General features: G+C 37.3%; 1 pseudogene; it reads left to right on the forward strand.

Moving 5' to 3' along the window:
- On the forward strand, positions 11,764-12,805 carry LOC104728258 (annotated as a pseudogene).

The raw sequence follows: 16,677 nt of genomic DNA on the forward strand, positions 1-16,677 counted from the left end.
CATAGATGAAATGCAAGTACTAACATGATTATGCTAAAAATTTGAAATAAGAAAACAAAACACAACATCAAATGTCATCTCAAACCCTCCCCCAAACTTAAATTACACAGTCCCTTGTGTAAGAGAAATTTGAAAGAGGATTTAAGAATCAAGAAAGAGCACAAAAACAACAAATGCAATGGTATATACAAAGATAGAGTTGGAGTACTACTTGGGATGGGCTAAGGGTGGGATTCATTTGATATCCACCAAGTGCTTAAAGGACAGTCATGCTACCTGCCCAACCATAACACTAAAGAAAACAAGATCAAAATAACAAGAAACTTAAACCAATATATACAAGGATACCTTTGGGACTTCCTCCCAAGTGAGCTTGTTTAAAGTCTCTAAGCTTGACTTTGCATACTTCTTATGCTTTGGAAGAGTCATAGAGAGGTGATGAAGTCCCCTTTGTTCCCAAAGATTGTATTGCTCCTCTTATTCCTGGGTCAATGCTAAAAGAGTTGTGTCTGCTAATAATACTCAGACCTTCCCTTGCTTTCTTTAGAGAGGAACTTTTGGCTTTACCATGGAGTTGCTTGATTTGCCCACTTATCTCCTCATCCTTAGTTGTTAATTCCCTCACTGAATCATGTAGAAAGTTGACAGTTTGAAGCTCAGACAAACCATCAAAGGAAGGATTTCTTGGCTCTTGTTGTTGGTGAAGCTTGGGGATGAAGTCTGGGCATTTTGGGTGACTTGGTACCACTCGGTCGAGTGACTTAAGGTGCTCGGTCGAGTGGTAGGTCGAGTGGAAGGCCGAGTGACCTAAAATCTCTGTTTCTACCCCATTCACACCCTTAAGGATTTCAGACTCAGTTTCATGACCTTTTTCTTCAATCCTGAAGGTCTGCCCATCAATAGTTGGCTTCTTCTGCTCAAGCTCTTTAATTTGTGGCTTATCCTTCATTTCAACATCTTCTAATAAAGGTTCATGACTCAAGACCATCATTGCTTGCTGATCAATAGAAGCCTTGTACTTTTTCAGCATTTGCTCTTTAAACCGTCCTGGAAATGGCAAAGGTGGCTGATAGGGAGGAGGAATGAACCAAACCGGCTTGCTAAAATTTTGAGCAATGACTCGATCAGGCACTCGACCATGTGCATGGTCGAGTGTATGGTCGAATGGTGTCTCAAGCTCAGTTCTCTTCTCATTCTGCACCTCTGGTTGAAGAAAATCCTCCCCAACTTGGTTGCAACTGTCCTCAGTGCGCTTTGAAGGTAGTTCTTTGAGAGAGATATCTTGGGCAGTGGCAAACTCCTTTAGATTGTCAATTGTGGTCCCATTGAGTTGACTAGAAGAAGAAGATTCATTCTTCCTCTCTAGTAGAAGCATTATGCAAGTTAAGGCTTCAATCCTGGTATTAAGGTCAATGTATGTGTAGTCCACCTTGTTATTCATATCTGTGAGCTTCTTACTTGTTTCCATAGCTCCATTAGCTTGACCTTGTAGGAGTTTCTGAAGCATACTCTTCATCTCATGATCTTGAGCTGTTTGGGGTTGTTGTGGAGGGTAAACTGGGACCATAAACTGCTCAGCATCACAAAGAACATGTACTTGCTTCTGCTGGGTTAGAAAGAGGTTATCTAGCTTCTCAAGCTTCTCCTCTAAATCTTGTAGTTACTTTCTATGCTCTTCCTCATAATCAACACCTCCCCTTAAGCTGCTATCATATTCCTCACTATAATCTCCAATAGACTGAGCAAAGTTCTCTATTAATTCTAAACCTCCAGCTACATCTCTATTCATGAAGCTTCCATTGGAGGATGTGTCTAGGAGCATCTTGATATTGGGAAGAACACCTCTATACAAAGTACACAACAAATATTCACTGCTGAATCCATGATGTGGGCATTGTGTTTGATATCCTTTGAACCTCTCCCATGCCTCACAAAAGGTCTCATTGTTCTTTTGGAGAAATCCTGAAATTTTTCATACCTCAAATATGCAGTCCTTGAGCTAGTGAAGAACTTTGCAAGGAATACCTTCTTACAATCAATCCAAGATGTGGTTTTCCAGGAGGTAGAGTCTTCTCCCACTGATGGGCTTTATCTCCTAGAGAAAAAGGGAACAATCTCAGCTTCAAGGCATCCTCACTAACTCCAATTATATTGGTGACACTACAGAGCCTATCAAACTCATCAAGGTGTGCAAGTGGGTCCTCAGTAGGCAGTCCATGAAATTTGATGCTTTGAACCCTTGAGATAAGACTACTCTTGATTGTGAAGGTTGTGTTATGGAAAGCAGGAGGCACTATCCCAAATCTCTGAGTATGAGTTATGGGAGCATCACTATCACCAATCTTCCTTCTCCTTTGAGGTTCAGTCTGATCATGTGAGAGTTCCATTGCCACCTCTTTTTCTTTGATTTTGAGACTCTGAACAGGTGATCGACCAGGTGCTCGAACATGCACTCGACCGTTTGCTTTGAGGTACTCGACCGAGTGCCTAGACGAGTGGTACCTGAGAATCAAAACAGAACACCAGAACAACAAAGAGGAGAGTAATAGAATCAAAAGTAACATAGCTTAATCTTGAAACAATGAAATCTCGACTGGAACATATAAACACCCTAATGGCAATGGCGCCAATTGAAACAAGAACTTTTTCAAGTATGTACTTATGAATGAATGAATGATGCAATCAAACAAACAAACATAAGTATGAATGATCAGAATGTAATGCAAGGTGTTTCAATTCCCTTATGATGTTGTAGCATAAAGGATGTCAATCCATAAAGAGTGTGATATGTAAGCAGTCAAGATGTGATCAATGCATTCAAGTTAAACCAAATATCAAGTTGATTTGTTTCTAACAACCTAATGACAATAATGAAATGCAATGAACTAAGGCAACTAAAGACAATACTAATTCTGAATTAAACTGTAGAACAAGTTCAATAAACAAGACTAAGCAGAATTAACTAATAAGCAGAAGAAAACATGAACAGAACAATGCATAAGCAAGAAAGTAAAATGGAGCTCGACCTAGCACGCGGTCGAGTGCATGGTCGAGTCGGAGGTCGAGTTGACAAGCGAATGAACAGAAACAGAGCAAATAATGAAAACAGAGCAAACAACAAGCAATTAACAATACTTAAACAGGGAAATCAATAAACAAAGAAAATCCTAAGGATGGATTCATGGGATGGACTCAAGCTATGGCTATCTAAATTGGTCAACAAACCTCAATCAACAATGAGCTATCTCTAGACAATGATCTTCTAATACATGTTAATCCATTCTCATGACAATAACAATCAAGCCAAGATACTTCTTAGACCTAGTTCTCACTAGCTATTACATATCAAAGCAGGCATTAAAACCCAGATCATCAATGTCAAAAATCACTTTAAACATCTAATCTCTTAGCATGCTTCATGATAATCTCTAGCATTAGCCTTATCTAACAACTTAGACATTGGTGTGATGCTAAGAAGCTTAAGATCTTTCCTTACCCTCTCATTATAAGAATAGCATAGAGCATATCTAATCTAGAAGAGATATATAACAATCAACCTTGACCAATCTAAACAACCATAACCTTTACCCAGCCTAATCCATCCCTAAGATCCTAACCCACTAATAAGATCTAAAAATCATCATGAAGAACACAAACCCAGAAATTAATGAAACTATCATGATTAGAAAGATGAGATAAAGATGAACAATATTGAACAAAGAAGTGAAAGCAAATATTCAACAAATTCAAAGTTATGAAGGTTACAAATCTATGAAAATCTAGAGAAAATATAAGAGATGATGCAATAAAGTAAAAGAAGCTAAAAATGGCAAAAACTAGGTTATGAGGTGTCTACATGGTCTCCAGGGTCTCTCCCTTCGACCACAAGTGCCAGTACACATATATATAGTAAAGAGAGAGAAGCCCTAGTTAGCTAGAGGACAAAACAGAAAGGCGGCGGTCAGCTGGACCATGTGCTCGGTCGAGTGCATGGTCGAGTGGTTGGTCCGTCACGTAGCTCGAGTCTTCGATCTGGAATAATATCCGTTCAGTAAAATCGGGATAACTCTTGCACTACACCTCTGATTGCCTTTAAACCACCAGCATTAGAACTTTATCTCAATTTCCTACAACTCTCATGAACGATGCGGAACCTGAATCGCAACGGAAGATCTTCATTTGGATCGATCTTTGAGGAGCTCGTTATGAATCCGACCGAGTACTTGACCATGTGCCTGCTCGAGTGATGTGGTCGAGTTGCCTTGCGAATCCACTTCCTGATACTTTCAGTCCTCTTGTTTACCTCCAGAAATAACACCAAGTCCTTCCTTACCCTTTTGGAGCTCCATAACACCTAATAATACTCCAAATGCACAAATGTATGCAATTCATGCTTCTAAACATCCTAAGTGTATATTTGGACATAAATGGCTATAATACCTAAGGAATCATTTCTATATGATGCAAAACATGAACTAAACAAGGCCTTAAATATGGTAAAATATAGTAACATCATCAGGGTCTTTCACATAGCCTGGAGCAGACCTTCGGGCAGAACTGAGCGGCTAGGTCAAAAGGGTTTTCATATATAAACCCCCTTCCTTTTTCTCGCCCTAAGAGCCGCAAACACTCACGACCCCAAACAGCGAGAGCTACTGAGAGAGAGAGAGAGAGAGAGAGCAATTTACACTTTTCAAGTTTTGTTAGGATTCAATTTTCACTTCTTTTAACTACAGTTTCACTTGCAATTCTGTATTTTTATTACTTCAGTTTCCCTTTTTATTCAATGCAATTCTCATTCGTTTGTGTTTTCATATTGTTTGCCATGAGATCTGAGTAGTGAGTCAAAGTTTCTAGGGATAGGATAGGCGACTACGTGCTCTTGATCAATAAGGATGCCTTAGCTTGATTGATTTTATGAAAATTCCTTTCTAGATTAGTAAGCTTAATGCTAGTTTCAGACGGAGAGGTTGACATTAGATCTAGGGTGTTTTGCCATCAAGAGATGTTAGTTGAAATGCTTAAACCAACTAATGCTAGAGATTTACTCATTTAGCCTAAGAGATTAGATGTGTAAGGAGTTTATTGACAATAATGAATCGGATTTTAATGCCTGCTTAGTCATGTTTCTCCAACGAGAATTGGGTAAGGAAGTGATTAAGGTTGATTGTTTCTACCACGAGAGTGGATTTACAAGGTTTACAGATTCATTGTCTAGGGAATATTTTGCTTGAGGCATGTGAGACATCCCAAATTGATCAGGAGCACTTATAAGTCGATTACCCTATCCCTAGGAGCTTTCGTATTTAATTGTTTAAACTTTTATCTCAAACTCGACCCCTTACCCGAACTGGTACTCGATCACCAGCCTCGTGTATACCCTCGAGTTGTTCATCTTTGTGTTCTTGATTTATCTGTTACACGACCACCCACTCGATCCAGTACTCGATTGCTTTCATCGTGTACTTTGGGTGTGTGGTTCTTGTTTTTATTTCCTTTTTGTTTATCTTAGGTTAATAGTCAAAACCCATATTATTGCTTAGCTTATATTTTACTGTTCTGATCATATCTTATCTGTTAACATCACAACCATTTGGATCTTTTACTGTACTATAACTGCGTAGGGAATTGATACCCTGGGTGAAAATCCTGTTATCAATATACTAAACTACTCTATCTTATAAAATTTCTCTTCCTTCTCTTTAAGCTTTCGGAGCTTTCGTTAGACCCACTCAGCAATTATTAACGTCGTCCCTTTGATAGGGCTTTAAGAACTTCTCTCTCAAAAATAGATTGCCTCTAATGGAGCAGAGCTTTCGTCCAAAGATTTCTCTTTTTTCTTTCGACTTTGAGTTTCACATCTATTTCTATCTTTGTTGTGGTTGTTCTGGTTTTCTCAATCATTCTTGTTCACATAACTAGAAGATTTGCTTAATCGGTTCTTCTGTAACTTCTTCCTGGTGTTGGTGCTATGGTTTCTTCTAAAGGTTTAGAAATGGATCTAGATAAAGTAATTTACGAGATGTCATTAGATGACAAACCTCTGGTTCTTTCTGATCAAGCGAAATTATGTTCTATTGAAAAGAATTATTGTAGTATTATGGGTAAATTCTTAAATCCCAGTAATCGGAGGATGTCTAATTGGATATTAGAGATTCCTAGGATTTGTAGGATACAGAATATAGTCTGAGGTGTGGCTTTGTCTCAGGAAAAATTCCAGTTTTTTTTCAAATCAGAAGATGATTTAGATGATATCTTAAAAGCAAGAGTGTGGACACAAGACGATTGGTGTGTTGTAATGGAAAGGTGGGTTGAAAAACCTACGGCTAATCATCTGATGTTTCTTCCAGTCTGGATTCGTCTTAGAAATGTTCCGGATAATTACTACACAAAGGAGACAATTCAAGAAATAGCAGAGTGTGCTGGTAAAGTTTTACAGGTTCTCTTTGACTCTGAAAAATCTCAAGCTCAAGACTATGTTCGGGTTAGAGTTCTAATCGATGTCTGAAATCCTCTAAGAAATTCAAAAGAAGTTCAGCTTCCATCTATAGAGCTAGTTTTAATAAGTTTTGATTATGAGAGGATCCAAAAAAGATGTTTTCAGTGTCAAAGGTTGACACATGAAAAGACTTTGTGTCCTTTTAATCATCCAGCAGAGTTGGAAATATCTCTTTCCACATCAAAGAGCTTAGACAAGCAGAAAGGGTTGTTGTTAGTACACGAGTCAGATCATGATGTTTCTCAACAGGCTCACCCTAAACTGATGGCTGATGCTTTAAAAGAATCTTCAATTCAGAATCAGTTAGTCTCTTTGAAGAAAAGAAATGATGAAGTCTTCTCAGGATTTTCAGATTTTTCCTTCTAAAGTAATTCTGGTGACTTCGATGCTGGTTCTTCTGGGTTAAGTTTGAAACATAAGAACCCTCAAAAAAGAAAATCTCCTTGCATAAAAAAAGACAAAGCAAAAACTGGTATTTCTGAAGAAGAAAAGGTTAGTAATAATACTAATGGGAAGCAATTGGATAAAGTTTGTAAGAGAAAAAACTTTGATTTCAAGAAATATATCATATAAAATGCCTTAAGTTGGACAAAAATACGGTGGTTCCAGAGGAACCGCCGATGTATGAGTAAGGCATATTAAGTTGGAATTGTCAAGGTTTGAGGAATCCTTGGAAAATTCGACATCTTAAGGAAATGAGAAAGGATCATTTCCCAGATAGATTATTCCTCATGGAAACGCAGAATTTTGACGCTTTTGTTTTAAATATCTTTAGCGAGTTTGGTTATGATAGATCTCATACTGTTCAACCAGAGGGTAACAATGGAGGTTTGGCTATTTTTTGGAAAGATCAACTCGATATTAAATTTCTTTCTGCTGATAAGAACTTGATGGATTTACAGATCTCTTCAGGTAAAAAAGATGGTTTGTTTCGTGTGTATATGGAAATCCAGTTTCACATCTTAAACCTCGGTTATGGAAAAGAATGAGTGATCCTGGTGTTGATAGGAAATAGGCTTGGTGTATGATAGGTGATTTTAATGATATCCTTTCTAATAAGGATAAGTTAGGTGGTCCACTTACACACTTATTATCTTTTAGAGCTTTTAGAACGATGTTAAGCTTGTGTGTTGTGCAAGAAGTGGGCAATACTAGAAACAGTTTTACTTGGGCAGGAACCAGAAATCATCAGTGGATTCAATGCAAGCTTGATAAATTTTTTGGAAATTCGGCTTAGTTCTCAATGTTCCCTAATTCTCATCAATGGTTTCTTGAGAAATTAGGTTTAGATCATCGGCAAGTTCTAGTGAAATTCATCAATGATCAAGAACTATTTCGTGTACAATTCAGATTTGATAATAGAATGGCAAATGACCCCTCTCTGTTGAAGGTTATTCAAGGTTCCTGGAACACTAAAAGTTCAGAAGGCAAGCATTCATCCATTTTTAGTATTGCAGAGTGTAGGAAAGCTATAAGTAAGTGGAAAAGTCAGCTGATTGTAATACTAAAAAAAAGATTCAGAGGTTGAGAAAAGAGTTAGATGATCAGGTTAGTCGCATGTACCCCTGTTGGCCAATAGATACTGTCATAAAAGAGCAGTTGGGTATTGCTTTTCATGAAGAAGAAATATATTGGAGGCAAAAGAGCTCAGAGAAATGGTTACTGGATGGTGATAAAAATACTCCATTTTTTCATGCATCGGTTAAATCTAAACAAATTGGGAACTTGTTTAAGTTCTTACTTGATGAGAATGGAGTAGAGCTATATTTAAACAAAGAAAAAAGACGGATTGCTTCTTCTTTTTTTGCAAAGATATTTAGAACTTTGTCTCCAATCAATCTGGGTTCATATTTGGAGGGGTTTCAGCCTAGAATCACAGTAGCAATGAATCAGGATCTAATCAAGGATGTAACTGAGAAGGAGATTTACAATGTAGTCTTATCTATTAATAGTGAAAAAACTCCCGGTCCTGATGGTTTTACAGGACTTTTCTTTCAGAAATACTGGTTAGTGGTGAAATTTCAGGTTATAAAGGAGATTCTTGGCATCTTTAAAACTGGAATACTTCCTAAAGGATGGAACCATACTCACCTTTGCTTAATCCCAAAGATTCCAAATCCCCAGAAAATGACAGAAGTAAGACCAATAAGCAGATTAAAATTACATCTTCCAGATATTATCTCTCCAACAAAATCTGCTTATGTGGCTGAAAGGTTAGTCTCTAATAACATTTTAGTTGCTCAAGAAATTATGCACAACTTAAGAACTAATGATAAGATATCTAGAGAGTTCACGGCTTTCAAAACTGACATGTCCAAGGCCTATGATAAAGTAGAATGAGAATTTTTGGAGGAAATTTTCATAGCTTTAAGCTTTGATAAGAAGTGGATTACTTGGATCATGGGCTGTGTTACAACTGTAACTTACTCAGTGTTGATTAATGGACAATCACATGGATTCATTAAACCAGAAAGAGGTATTAGACAAGGAGATCCTCTATCATCTCTTCTTTTTGTACTATTACGGAGGCTCTGATTCATCTTCTACATCAAGCACAAAGAATCGGAAAAGTTACAGGCATTCAGTTCAACAATACATGTCCTTCAGTGAATCACCTTCTTTTTGCTGATGATACTCTTCTAATGTGCAAAGCTAATAAAGAGGAATGTGATGAGATTATGTTGCGTTTATCTAAGTATGAGAGAATATCAGGTCAGATGATAAACTTAGATAAATCAGCAATTACTTTTGGAGTGAATGTGAAGACAGAGATTAAGAATTGGGTTAAGATGAAGTCTAGTATAGTGATGGAGGGTGGAGCAGGTAAATATTTAGGGTTTGCCGGATTGTCTTAGTGGCTCTACACAACAGTTGTTTGGATTCATTAAAGATAAACTTTTAGGCAAAATGAGTGGATGGTACGCGAAAATACTTTCTCAAGGTGGAAAAGAGATTTTGCTGAAATCTATAGCAATAGATCTCCCAGTTTATACCATGACATGTTTTAAGCTGCCTGTTAGTCTTTGTAAAAATCTGACAAGTGTGATGATGGACTTCTGGTGGAATAATTTTCAGAATACAAAGAAAATTCACTGGTTAAGCTGGTAGAAATTATCTATGCCTAAGAAGCTAGGAGGAATTGGTTTCAGAGATCTTCAATGTTTCAACCATGCTCTTTTAGCTAAACAAGCATGGAGATTCCTTAATGACAAGGATGGTCTATTCTCGCAAATCTTTAAACGCATGTATTTTTCCAACACAAATTTTCTCAATGCTACATTTAGAACTCGACCTTCTTATGCTTGGAGAAGCATTCTTTATGGTAGAGAACTCCTAAATGAAGGTTTAAAGAGTGTCATTGGCAATGGTAAGAAAACTAGTGTATGGATAGATAAATGGATCTTTGATGGGAGGTCTAGACGAGCTTAAGGTCTTCATTCCTTAATGAATATCGATATGAGAGTAAATTATCTTATAGATCCATTCACTAGAAACTGGAATTTGAATAGACTGAAAGCGTTGTTTCCTGAAGAAGAGATAAAAGTCATTTCCAGACAAAGACCATTGGTCTCTAAAGAAGATTCTTTTTGGTGGGCAAGAACAAATAGTGGTCGGTACTCTGTGAAGTTTGGGTATGAGTTAAGTAGTAGAAAATCTCATCATAACCTCTACAAGGAAGCTGAAACAGAACCTTCGTTAAGTTCTCTATTTGAAACCCTTTGGAAAATAAAGACGGTTCCAAAAATTAAAGTTTTTATGTGGAAAGTTTTAAGAGGAGCTATTGCAGTTGAAGACAGGCTCAAGACCAGAAATATTCATGAGAAGAATGGCTGCCAATTGTGTGAAGAAGATATTGAATCTGTCAATCATGTTCTCTTTCAGTGTCCTTTAGCAAGACAAGTATTGGCCTTATATAATGTGCCATACCCAGTGCACGGTTTTAGTGATTCAATCTTTGCCAACATGAATCATTTGATTCAAGTGTCGCAAGTGAAAACTACTCCGCAAGATATAAGATTTGTCAACCATTGGATTTTGTGGATTCTATGGAAAAATAGAAACAAGATGTTATTTGAAAGAGATGGAGCTTGGACAAATAAAATTGTGGAAAGGTCGTTTGAAGATGGTCACACATGGTGGATTGCTCAAAACAAAGAAATTCACACGAAGAAAATTAACTCTCAGCAAAATATTTGGACCCCTCCTTTGATAGGAGAACTTAAATGCAACATTGAATTTGCTTGTTCTAGGAAAAAAGCTTTAACTGGAGCATCATGGGTGGGTAGAGATTCATATGACAAGGTCTTACTTCATAGTCGAAGAGCTTATACCCAGGTACATTCTCTTACTGAAGCTAAATTAGAATGTTGGACATGGGCTTTAGATAGCATGAATAAGCATCATTTACAGAGAGTTACTTTTGGAGCATCTTCTTTTGAAATCATTCAAGCTCTCCATAAACCAAAAGATTGGCCAGCTATGGTAGGTCACATTGCTGAGCTGTTAAGTTTTACAAAAGATAAACCTAATTGGTTTATGGTAATGGAACCTCCAAGTTGCAACAAAGGAGCTTTTGAAATAGCAAACAGTGTGATAAAAGGATTACGATTACAATCCTATGTTTCTAGTGGTCATCCGAAGTTGCTTTCAGAGTTATTTGCCAAAGATTATGTTAATAGAAAGGAGACTAGGTATCAACAAGAGTGTATCTCAAGTAGGGTTTGACTGGTAGGTGTCGTAGACGCTTAAAGGTGGTTCTCCTTGACTTTCAAAGACCATCCAGTGTCGGTTTGACAAAAAGTAACTTCAGAGAGAGGAATAGTATCTCCACTTAAAAAGTTACCTAAAGTGAAAGGTTTGTTTTTTTTTGTCCTCTTGTCTGGCTGATTGCATGAAGAGGTAGATTTTTTTATATTATCCTAAGTGTTCTCCTTGATCGAGAATTGGTCTTTGTTGACTGTTATTTTATCAACGAGAAAACTTCTACCATATCTTCTTTTGGTGTTTAACCTTTTCTTCTTTTAACTTCTTACAATATTATTTTAGTGTTTCTACAACTATTTATTTTATCTTAGATATTCTCAAACCTTCCTCTTAAGTATTCTCTTTATTTCTTTACTTATATCTCTTCTACATATATACTCCTTAAGTTAACCTTTTTTACCTTATCCTAGTTAACTTTTCTACTATTTCCTTCTCTTCTTTCTGTTTTGTACCTCAAATTTCTCTTGTTCTTTTTCCTTTTTTTGCTAAATTACCTCTTCATGGCCTACGAGATGTGGAATGAAATTCAGAACTTGGTCTTGGGCATGATGATCCAGAAATATTCATCCCTCACTCTGCATATGCAGCAGTGATAGCTTGTAACCGGTTGAGTCTGATCGCTAGACCACTGAATCAAGGTTTCATAATCTTCAGACTGTGATATCTTCTTTACCCAGATCATGGGGTCTTACTTCAAGAATTCATGGAAGAGTTCTGGATGGTACTTTTATTCAGTTTCTTTTTCAGTCAGAAGTAGATCTTATCTCAGTGCAAAGAAGGGAATCATGGGTTTTCAATAATTGGTTTGTTGCTTTCCAAAGATGGGAGAACTTTCCAAGCTTAGATTTTCTAACTACTATCGATCTCTGGGTTCAAATTCGTGGTATCCCTTTGCCATATGTTTCTGATGAGACAATAGAGCTTATAGCTGAAAGACTTGGATAGATAGTGACAGTTGATTTTCATGAAGTAACAGGTACTCAGATTGCCTATATTAGAGTCAGAATAAGGTTTGGAATTACTGATTGTCTACGTTTCTTTCGAAGAATCAGGTTTAGATCTGGAGAAACAGCAATGATAAGCTTTCAGTATGAGTGTCTTAGGAGAATCTGTAGTAACTGTTACAGTATGACTCACCATAGGTTTCAGTTTCCGTTTCTTCAGAGTTTCCCGGTTAATAGGGTTGATCTTGCAATTTCTGAAAGACTTGATCAGAATAGAGTTGTTGAGAATGATGAGTTAAATAGGGATGATATCAATTCTAAGTCTCATATATCAAATAAATCATTTCCAGCACCAATCTCACAACCTCCAAGAGTGGATAATCCTCTTAATCCAGAGGAAATAGCTGTTGCTATTCCTTACATTCCAGATTTGAAAGCCGAAAATGTTCAACACTTTGCAATACCAATTCAAAAACTTGCATCAAATCTGAATATGCAATCCTCCAATTGCTCTAATGTGACTTCATCCAATGAACATGAAAGCACTTCAAAAGCTTTAAAAATGTCGGAATTGGTGAAGTATCAAAATTTGAAGTAGGTGAGTCATTCAAACATCCAAGATCTGAGATAGTTAAAGATAGAGAAAGAAAGCTAAAACAAAATGTTCAAGAGAACAAAGGTGGAAGAATTCAGATACCTGTAAAAAAGAGATCATTTCACTCTACAATCACTGTCAATCACTTTTTGAGATCTTGGAATATCTTCAAAGCAGGAAAAGTAAGAGGTTTTTTTTACCTTTTAAGTATAGTTAGCAGTTTTTGGATCCTGCTTGTCTACAATGCAGGTGGAAGATGAAGAAAAAGGTTGCAGATCAGTGTCTACTGATCTTTGTTCATCTTTTTGTTTCGATCAATAGGTTAGTTTACTGATCTATAATTAACTTTGGAAGAAAAAGGCGTTGGCCACTTTTGGGTTAAGTAACAATGAGATTATCTTTCTACGTATGATAATCCAACCTTTGTAATAGGTGAAATGTGGATGTTTCCACTGTTACAGAAATATAAAATCAGACTTGTGAAAAAAAAAACATATAGCATATACTAAGTTAAGAAATATTCGATAAATTAAGATTTATTTCTACCTACAGGTTACTAGGTGGAGCAGTCGGAGTTTCCGTCTTCGCAATTTCTCTCTTCGTTTTGGATCTTGCTTTTCTCTCTGCTCGTCGTGTTTTCCACATCATGTGCTTTTCTCTATAAAAATGATGCATCAGTTTTAGTTAACTGATGTAATACAAGTCAATAACGATATCAATTATTACAATCAATGCTAAATTTTATTTTTTGGTATCAATTATAAATAAGCAATACAAATTAGTATCACTTAATTTTTTGATACAATTTAAATTGATATAATATGCACTTTTTTTGTAGTGACTATTGTCTATCGTAATAAGCTGAAGTGCTGAACCAATTCATAAACAAAAATGAAAACCCAACTAAATTAAAATGTCGTAAAATAATTATGTAACTTCAAAACAAATATGCTGGGACTATAAAATGTTGCTTAGGTCTTTCTTTTTCAATAGAGGGTTGAAAAACTGTGGTTCAACTGGGAAAATTTTTGTATTTCGCCAAATTAGAGAGATTTAATCTGTTTTTCACGAATATTTGGGAAGATCTTTGAAGATTTTGGAAGACTTTTTTGAAGTTTTTAACCTAGTTCGTCAATTTCTTGAGCACTGCCAGCTGAGTTTTTTCAATTAGAGATGATTGTGTCGTCTACTTGTGAGTGCTAATGGGTACGATGGAGTATGTGCTTGATATGACTTTACAGGAAATGTCGTTGGAAGAAGATAAACCGATTGTCTTGAAGAATTTACCGCAGTTCAGTTCTTGTATTCGAAATGAGCAATATCATTGGTCGGGCATTGTTTCCGTAAAATCAAAGGATGTCTAGCTTAATCCACGAGATGCCCAAGACCTGGAGAGTGTATAACAGAGCACAGGAGATAGTGTTACCTAATGATTAGTTTCAATTTATCTTTGATTTTGATTCAGATCTATCAATTGTGCTGGATACCTTTAATGATTGGAGTGTACCACTGGAGCAATGGGTGGAGAAACCGTCGGCTGACTATCTGAAGGTTTTGCCAATTTGGTTAAGGCTTCGTAACATCCTGGTGAACCACACTATTACTGATTCGATCAAGTAAATAGCAGAGCATATTGGACAAGTTACACATGTCACCTTTGATCTGTTGAAGCCACATAGCAAGGGTTATGTTAGAGTAAGAGTGCTCTTTGATGTTAGCATACCGTTGAAGACTGTTAGGGAGCTACAAATTCCTTTGGGGGAGATAGTTAATATTGGCATTGAGTATGAAAGAATTAGGAGGAGATGCTGTCAGTGTCATCGCCTCACTCATGATAAGGAAAAATTTCCCTTTAACCCCTCAAATTGGCAAGCAGTTGCTACGGGAGGAGTTAAATCAACATCAATAATTTCAAGTCGGCTAATTCTTAGAATCAATAAGGATGATCCTCTTTTTAGTGTATTGACAAATGGTGATGTGGGAATTGACCATGTTTCTGGTAGACTGATGATTGCAAAAGTTGTATTGGATGAGATGAGTAAGTACCTTTCTGTTGCAGATCCAATATTAAAAGAAGTTCACAAGGAGAGAGTTAGGAAGTCTGTGTGGGAGTTGAAGGTTGATTTCAATGGTCAGAAAATGCTTTTACGACTTGAAGCTCCAACCAAGTTTACATCTGATGTCGATAAGGGGAAATGGTTGGTTTTCTTTTAATTTTGAGGGAGCAAGCTCTATGACATCCTCTATAGAGAAACACATCGCCTCAGCTGTTCGCACTGGCAAGGCAATGACTCGCTTATCTCAACCAGTACAACCCCTCTCAGCCACCTATGCTACAGAGTCTTGTCAAGGTTTTTGTTCAACGGATTTAAAAGCTATTTTCTTGACTGGCTCTACCAGGACAAAACTAAAACAAGCTAAGACACTGAGAAGACCAAACCAGTAGAGGAGGAAATCTGAAGTTCATGGAAAAAACACTTCATGGAAGCAAGGATTGGATATAGACCTTCTTATGTGTGGCGTAGTATCTTGTTTGGGTGGGAGTAGCTGGAGAGAGGAATGTTGAAATCTATAGGAGATGGAAGAAACACAAGTGTATGGGTAGACAAATGGGTCTGTGAATATCAGCCAAGACGTCCTTTCAACAGAGAGCAAATGATAAACTTGAAGGTGCAGGTCTCTTCACTGTTAACTAAAATTGGTGACTGGGATGTGTAACTCTTGGAGGTCACACGAATCAGATCCTTCCCTCCAGGTCAGACTCTTTAGGATAGTCATGTTTTGGCTTATACAGTCGATGGAAAGTATTCGGTGAAGAGTGGAAATTGGCTTCTCACAAAGGAGATATAAGGTTTGGAGCATTTCCCAGAGAATGTTCTAATTGTTAACAAAGTCGAGGGGATTTGGGACATTTTAACTGAATCCAAAATCAGAATATTCCTTTAGAGAGCTTTATTTGGCGCCATTGCAGTTGCAGAGTGCATGCGAAGACATGGTTTTCAGGTTAATCCTCTATGTCCTGAATGCAAAGCTGCAGAAAAGACAGTTGCTCATGTTCTTTTTGGGTGCACTCTGGCAAGTAGAGTGTGGACTGAAACCTCTCTGCCTTTACCGAGTCAGGGCTTTTCTGAAAGTGTGATAAAAAAACATTGATTATGTCCTAGAGTTAATGAGGAGGATGGAGCTGCCGAGTAAAATTTGGTCTTCTATTTCTTGGATCCCTTGGGAATCTGGAAAGTGCAGAATGGTTCTATTTTTTCAGATAGAAGACATGGTTCTGTTTTTTCGGATAGAAGACATGATCATCATGTGGTGCTTGCTACCGCATTGGAGGACTCTGATGTGTGGTTATATCAACAACTAATGTTGTTACAAGACACATCCAGGGATGGTATGAGACATGGTACTGCTCCACAGTTTTGGATTAAGCCTTCCCCAGGGAGTCTGAAATGCAATATCCACTGTTCATGGGTGAATGCAACCCCCTTTTGTGGTAGAGCTTGGTTTCTAAGGAATCAGGGAGGGAATGCAAGTCAACATGCTAGGACGCTTTCTTACCACGGTTGAATAGAATATCAGCTGAACTTAATTGTATTTTGTGGTGTCTCATAAGTCTTAAGGATCTTCGCTTTTCAACAGTTGAAGTTTGGTCAGATTGTTAAGCTACATTAGTGGCTTTGGCTGCGCTGTCAGCTTGGCCTAAGTTTCTTTCTCAATTAGACAAGATTGGTGGAGTAGTACAGGTGATGGGAGAGGTTTCTTTTAAACTCTTTTCACCGAAAGCCAATTCTTTGGCTAGGGATATTGCTCAAAGCGTTACAAAGGACGGGTGGTTCACATGTTATCTGGCTAAAGGCGGACCAGCATGGTTGCAT

This window comes from Camelina sativa, chromosome 11, assembly GCF_000633955.1.
Source record: "Camelina sativa cultivar DH55 chromosome 11, Cs, whole genome shotgun sequence".
Lineage (NCBI taxonomy): Eukaryota > Viridiplantae > Streptophyta > Magnoliopsida > Brassicales > Brassicaceae > Camelina > Camelina sativa.